Source organism: Rhea pennata, unplaced genomic scaffold, assembly GCF_028389875.1.
Source record: "Rhea pennata isolate bPtePen1 unplaced genomic scaffold, bPtePen1.pri scaffold_33, whole genome shotgun sequence".
Taxonomy (NCBI): domain Eukaryota; kingdom Metazoa; phylum Chordata; class Aves; order Rheiformes; family Rheidae; genus Rhea; species Rhea pennata.
Genome location: NW_026907680.1, coordinates 2,351,928 through 2,359,933, shown reverse-complemented (window position 1 = coordinate 2,359,933; position 8,006 = coordinate 2,351,928).

The following is an 8,006-nucleotide window of genomic DNA, read 5'->3' as shown; positions in this document are numbered from 1 at the left end:
GAATTCACATGATACAGACATTAGATGAGAGTTCTGGAAGAAATGCAATTTGCATTATGTGCTGTGGCTGCGGTCAGAAAACGTCGTAGGCCCTAAAAACTCTTTAGTATTCTGTTAGGTTGCTGTATGTAGGTAATAATGTTCTTTCCATAGGTTTGGGCAAGGGTGATTGTGAATCGACGACAGCTTGATTACCTGGATTCCTGGACCGCTAGGTTCAGAAGTGTAAGTCCGGTCCCTGTGAACTTCCTGTTCTTGCTGTTAGAATAGGTACAGCAGAATGAAAAAGTACCTCAGTGCTCCCTGTATACCTAAGGAAGTGAGAAGAATTACATATTTGAGTCTATTTGAGGATTAGGGTGGGCTTGGACATGGAGACTAGAACAGCATGCTTGTAACAAAGAAGTATTAGGACACATTTTCAACCTGAACTTTTGTACTTGCTGGCCTAGGTGTTTTCTGTTCTGAAAACTTTACAGCTGTAAAGTTCACCCACCTTTGAATGAAGACACGTGCATCTTAACACACAGTGGATGTGAAAAGACTTGTTTTTTCTTTCTACAACCCAAATTTCTGAATTTTTTCTGTTTTTTTTCTCCTGTATTTCAAACTCCTTCTGGACTCAAATAAAGCATGGGAAATGCCAGCCCGTTGACTTTTTCCAACAGCCTTGAGGAGTGTAATAAGAAAACAAAAAGAAAATTTTGGTCTTAGGCAATTGCTTTAGCAGAGGAAATACAATCACATACTATGACAAAATAATTTGTAAGCCTAACTTTGAATTACCCCTTCAGTCAGCAACTATCACATATGTAGTTCTTCTAAGTAGTGGGACGAGTGAAATGTAAAAGATTTCTATGAGATGTGGGATTATGACTGTTCTGTACCAGATTCCTAAGCATCTGTTCATAAACCTACAGGCAGCTTGGCTTCAGTTCCCAAATCGTGTCACATACAAGTGTCACATACTGTGTTTATCAGGCCCTTCATCTCCTGAAAGGGTTTTGAGAGGGAGTGGACCCATGAAAGTTTAAATTACCACTATGAGTGTCGTGCAGTGCCTCAGAATACCCCTTTTCTCATTGTACAGGAAAGCTTTATCAGTATCACTGCTTTCTGGAGATTTGTTTTCCCAAGTCCTCTATAGTGAATTTTTGGCATTTTAGAGGGTCTTTCTAGAGCCAATCACCCCTATCTAAATTGATGCTCTTAATTACTTTTGCTCCTTGGTTGACTTCAAAGTTCCTGTTGTTAAACTCCTTTGTGATTGTAACAGTGATGCTGACTAGAGAGTAAACTAACATTTTTGTCACATTCTTGTTGCTTCTAAGCTTTTTAATTTTTGCATTTCTCTTTCCTAGTGGATTAATGAGACTATTTTAGTGCCACTTGTACAAGAGATTGAGTCTGTGAGCAGTCAGCTGAGAAGAATGGGGTACCCAGAAATGCAGGTTGGAGGTATGATGATAGAGTAACTGGGGGGTTCCCTGTGGTGGTTGGTAGCAGGCCACCCCATAGCAGGGCACTGCATAGGTAGTATAGCAAACAAGTCTGCTAAGAATTACAGTTCCGTTTCCTGTTTGTATTGGTGTGATCTTTGCTTCATGTAATGCATTTTACTAAACTGGAAGGATTCTTCGTAGGATTTCTGGAAATACTGATAAAGGCATGCTGATGCTGCAATAGCATAAAATTCTTAAGCCTCTTGTTTCCTCTGAATTCATTCCTGGAGAGTTAAAGGCTCAGATTAACATCCTTGTATCTTAAACTGTCAGAAAACTATCACACGTTGCAAGGATGGTTGCCTGTCAGCCCTCTCTGTCTACGTTAGTAAGTGTCTTTCCAAACTTCCTTAAAATCAGCTACTTCCTGAAAAACCTATTGCTGTTACTTCCTTAAATTGTTACCTGCTATCTTGTCTGAAAGCAAACAGGCCACAAAAAGTTTTATGAAAACTTAGATGTGATACATTGTATCCAAATATTGTTTAAGAACTGAGAAGTCATCTTATGACTGTGATAATAATAAATCTATAGACCTAGGAAGTATTTATTTATTTATTTATTTAAACTTAAATTAATTCTGTTATCACAGGCGATTAATCGTTTGCATTTAAGATCTAAGATCATTTTAAGGTTAAGATACATTAAAGTTTATTTATTTATTTATTTTAACTTAGAATAGTTCTGTTATCAGAGATAGGCTATTAATCGTTTGCATTTAAGATCTAAGATCATTTTAAGGTTAAGATGCATTAAAGATTATTTAAGTACTAGGTGTAGCACTAAGTGGGGTTGGGGAGGATAATCTCAGGTGGATTTTGGAGAGCTATGGGCATTAGAAGAAAAAATTTTTTTTTTGGCCTGTTTGTAGTCTGTCCTCAAGATCTGCATCTGTTGTGGTGCCTGTGAAAAACTGATCACTTACTGACCTCATCTCCACCTTGCTGCCCTCCTACTGCTCTTTAAAATGGATGTTACTTCTTCCCTTTTTCACACCATATGTTTCTGTTTTCTTATGGAATGCAAGCCCTTCAGATAAGGGTCTGTCGTCTTTTGCGACCGCACAGTGCTGCATAGCGTTTATGTTCTGTGGTTTAAGGGAGACAGCTAGTACTTCACTGGGATTGGAAACAAACATTTGGAGTATTGGATAAGCTGTTAACTGTGTATAAATCTTAGTAAATTATCTTAGTAAGTTACCTTAGTAAATAGTGAGACAAAAAAGCCAGTTCCTCCTTGTAACAGTGCATTTGTTAACGCCTTGTAAGGGAGAATGTTCAAATTTCTGTCGTGGATGCAGATGTCGTGCTGGCTCTTGTCGCATGCAGAAGCCAGCATCAGCAATCTGAAACAAGCAGCGCTTGTTAAAGCTCCAGTCATGCCAACTCTGTACGCTATAATGCAGTATTTGGATATTGCAGCGAACCAAGAGTATTTGGTGGAAAGGATCAAAGGTATGTGGTCAACCATACTGACTTTAAAACGTTTCCGTTAGCTGGGTCAAGCGTCGGCGGTGTCAGATACCCCGTCAATTAAGAGGTTTGAACTACAGTCACAGCAGGGAGAAGAGCTGCTTTTCAAGTAGCAGAGGTAGTTTTTGCAACTTCCTCTTTTCAGACCAATGTAATGATGTGGGACTTGGCATGGAAGTTTTTATTTCTTCTCTCAGTTTGGGGTGTGAAGTGTCCTATTTAATCCCTTCATTAATTACCAATAAAAAATACCTTGTAAACTCCACTCCCCTAACTTTATATCTTTATAAGCACTTCCTTAGTTTAATTTTTCCTATTTTGTGCACTGAAAATACATGCAGTGTTCTTGAAGCTAGTGTCAAATATGTCCTCCTTGCACCTTCAACCTCCAGTAGCTGAATAAATTTTGTTTTTTCAGAGCTTTCTCAGGGAGGATACATGAGCTCATTCCGATGGAACAGAGGAGGAGATTTCAAGGGCCGTAAGTGGGATGCTGACTTGCCCACTGACTGTGCTGTAAGTTTTCAAAGAAGGCTTAATATAACTTCCTAAAGTGTGTCTTTCAGGGTAGATTTTTGTGTGTGGTAGCAATTAAGTCTTTTGAGGAACATGGTCAAAATCCTGTTTGCCTCCCTATCCTGATAATCCCATTGTAGTCAGTGAAATTATGCAAGGAATAATGCCAATGGGATTGGACATTGTGCAGATCACAAAAATGCGATTTCATGTCTTAGTCTTAAGCCGGCCTCTTATTTAGACTCATCTGAGATGTCAGTCAGGTAACTGTTTTGGGAGCAACCTGACAGAAGGTTGTGGATTTGTTAGAGCAATATTCTTACCTTATTAAAAAAAAAAAGAAAAAGAAAAAAAAAAAGAAAAGAAAAAAAGTCTGCTTTAACCAAACCTCATAATTTCTCATGCAAGATGAACCTTAAAATTTTCCTTTGCTGTAATGGTTAGAAGAACGAACGGATTAAGTGGCGTGTCTTGATGTTTATTTAATTCAGTAATATTTCTTGAGAGATCCACAGGGATTACATTATCTTACTTGAGAACAGACTTGTAGTCATGCTTAGCCAATTAATGCAAAAGGTCAGGAGAAAGCACTTCAGTGAATACAGTGACTTGAAAATTCAACTGAAATAGTTAAAAGAAAGGCCACAAGATAATCCAGGGAGTGGAGAACAAGCTTCATGTGTGACTCTTCAGTTGAACTCTGTATTTGAAAGGAGAGTTCAGGTGATTTGATTCCCTCTATAGATGTTCAGTTCCTGGGGAGAAGCAGAAAGAAGATTCATATGCAAGTTTTACAACCTTGCTGACAAAGATGCAACAAGATTGAATTGCTGGAAGCTAAAGCTGAGCAAAATCTGTCTTGAAATAAGATTTGATTTTCTAGTTGTGAAGATGACTAAATATTTGGGACTGACAAGCTGGGAAGCAGCTCTGGCTATCTTGGTAGACAGCAAGCTGAGCAGTTTGAAAGTATTAAAGACCGTAACACAGACCATCACACCCTGAATTCATTGTCTTTTAATGAAACCAGCTAAGAGAGGTAGTATTGGACAATGTACTAAACTTGTAAAGATTCTGGGAAAGAAGTTCTGATATAACAGATGAAATCAATATTGAACACTTGTCTCGAAGCTTTGGCATTAACTTAAGACAATAAGTGCCAAATGAAGAGTTTTTAACGGTAATGTTAGTCTCATTGCGTGCAACTTAAAGCAATAATTTCCGCTAGACCTCTTGAGGCTTTGGGCATTTAGCCCATAGAAATTCTTCTGTCTGCCAAACAAATCCTATGTTGAACACAGGAGGTATCATACTACAGAGTAATTTGGTCACGCTGCACCCAAAGAATGTTGAGAAGTCTACTGTAAGAGTTAAAACACAACATGCAGTACTGCGATTTTCTCGCTGTTAGCTAAGAAGATACTTGTTCTAGGACTTTCTTCCAAAATGTTGAGAGCTGGTAAGATTCATGAGCAGTCCAAGTTTGTCCATTGATTTTGTTTTGCCATTTTTGACAAGAGAGGAGCAACTTGCTGGGTAAGTGTAGTGTTTGGAAATGTTGTCATTAGATCGGATCGGCCTCTCTAAGCCAAATCTTTGCAGCTAGCGTAGAAACCATCATGAAATCAGGTATCTTGTAGTTTGTCCTACATATGCTATTCAGATCTGTGACTCTGCAAATTCTGTGAGATGTGAAGATAGTTACTTGTATGTCAGGAGTTCAGTTCACATGCAGCACCTTTTTAACGTGTTGTGACTGAAAGGGTTTCATTTACAGGAAGAATAAACTTGTCTTGACATCTGTGGCATGCCCTGGACCATTGAATTCAGTGCTCTAAGTGTTAAGCTGCCTTGGGCTTCTAAACATAGTGGGATTAATTAAGTCCATGATGCAGCAACAGACTCTCAAATACCCTAACTAATATCTGAGATTATGGAAAGAAAGCTGCTGTCCTGTCAGTCTTCTTAATGATACTAAAATGAGATTTGTTTTTGTTTGCACAGATCCTTATGCACATATTCTGCACTTACCTCGATGCCAGACTGCCCCCTAGCCCCAAATACCCCGATGGCAGAACCTTCACTGCCCAACACTTTGTTCAAACACCAGATAAACCAGGTATTGGCATTCTTGGACTGCTTGTTTAGCTGCTGTTTACTGCTTGGATCCCATCAGCGCTCTTAAAATCCCTATCTTATTTTAAAACTTTAATTCACAGACATTACAAATGAAAATGTATTTTGCATCTACCAAAGCAACATCAATCCACCCCACTATGAGCTGATCTACCACCACCAGGTCTACAATCTGCCCGAGGTATGATCGCGTTAGTTTTTTCTGCTGTCAGGAAACCTTGAGCAGACCTGATCTGTTTCTTTTTCATTCTTCCTTTTCCTTTGGAACTAGCCACATCTATTGAATATGTAGGCTGGCTCGGTGCAGAAAGCAAATGTTACCACGATCTTTGACCATCGTGTGGTATTTAGTCTGCTGCTGAACGATAGCTTCAGTGCCTAACTTAGGTACATCAGTGCCCAGGCAGCAGCTTCCTCTTGTTGTTTATTTTCTGATGATTTATTCTAAAATCCTAATTTATGTAAGCTCTGAGGTGTGTTGCTATTCCTCAGTGCCAACGAGACTGATGCTTGTCTGTAAGAGTTTTTGGAGGGAAACATTTAATCTCAATATCAAAATACTAGACTTTTCCTGTACATCTTGATTTTATTATTGAGCCCCGATTGTGACTTGATTTTCTGATTTCAGAAAAGCTCTTTTAAAAAGCATTTAAAAATATTTGAGGGTGATAATCCATCTAGAAAACAAGCTTGGTCTTTTTCTGGTGTTTGCCTAATTGAAAGATAAGAATTGAGGCAAAACCCCAGCAGTCTAAGCTGTAATACCATTTCGCGAGGTCTCTGTTATAGTTTTTTCTCATCTCTGATGATGTAACAGGCCGACAGGGCGCACACTGCAGTATATGTATCTTGCAAAACGTTTTGAAGGAAAAATTGTGCTGCTCCACCTAAGATCAGGACAGGGGATGACAGTTGTTTTAAATAAGACATTCTAAGATATTAGTGTGGTTGTTTGCATGTGATTTCATTTCCAAGTTTTTTTCTCTTCCCGTGGTATTCAGGGCAGAAACAACATGTTCCATACATTGCTTATGTTTCTGTACATCATAAAGACAAAAGAATCTGGGATGCTTGGGTAAGTGTCAAACGTTCCGTATCATTGCGCTGCGCACGAGATCTGAGCAGGAGCTTTCTGTTTTGAAATACCGTAACTGAAGTTGCTATCATAGGACGATACTGATGGAATTAAAATGCTCTTCTCATTTTAAGTAATGGCTGCCTTTTTACAAAATCATGTAAGTTTTGTGTGCACGAGCATGCAGGAAATGTTTTGTGCTTTTCTTTGGTCTTGTGCTGGCTGAAAAATCCTGTGGAGTCCATGCTGCGGAATAGTGGCCTTGGCCAGACAACCAGGTTGCTACCTTCTTGCTAGAAGTACTGTGCTATTTATAAACAGGAGACAGACACTGCCATAGTGCTGTAATCTCTTGTTTTTGGCATAACAAGAGGAGTTTCGAGTGCACAGTGAAAGCTGCACTGACATAAAAGCAATGTCCGGACTTTTTTGTTCTGAAAGAGCTGTCTTTAATTCGAGGTGAAACACGATACCTACATAAATGTTAAAATGCTGATGTGTGGGATTGGCAGTTTTTCTTGTAATGAAGATTTGTTTTAAATAGGAGCTTTAACTTACTTGTGTCTTTTCGTTATAATGCTGTTTTTGCAGGCAAGTGAATTTTGGTGCATCAGGAGTCAACGTTCTAGGGGTGTTTGGAGAGTAACATCTCTAGCAGGACTGCAGCTCAGAAGAACGATCCTGCTTCTCCAACAAGACGAACTGAGCAGCATCGTTTCACTTGTTGCCTTGAATATGGACTATGAAATGGGATAATTTAAACTCTGCTTTATGGACAGAAGGGAAATGTTTGTAATTTCTGTACAGTTTTGGGGAGGATACTCTGTAAAACGTTGTATTGTTTTTTACTGATGAAATGTATCTAAACAGGAACTCCAGGCAGGTCTTTTCTATTTGGCTCCTCACCTTAACAAATCGTATTTAAACCCCCCTTGCTATTTCTGTTGCATTTACTCTTCAAGCACTCTAAAGAGCTTAACCGCCCGCAGGGCTCAGCAATGAACCCGCGCTTGCCGCGTTTGAGGGTAGAATGCAGCAGCGCAGCTGGGACGTGTCTCCCGCAGTTGTACCCAGCCGCTCGCTGGCGAGCAGTCCCTTGAAAAGACAGTTACTGCAACGCGGCCAACTGCCGGATTCACAAGATCCAAGAGATTCCAGACGGGCATAACAGGCGCCAAGTTAGCGCTTACACCAATTTTTGGTTAATTTAATTACATGCGATCTGAAAGGACGTTGTCTTTTATCCCTGCTCATTGGAATAATTGGATTTTGTGACCTCTCTGGATGCTTCAGGTGTCTCCACCG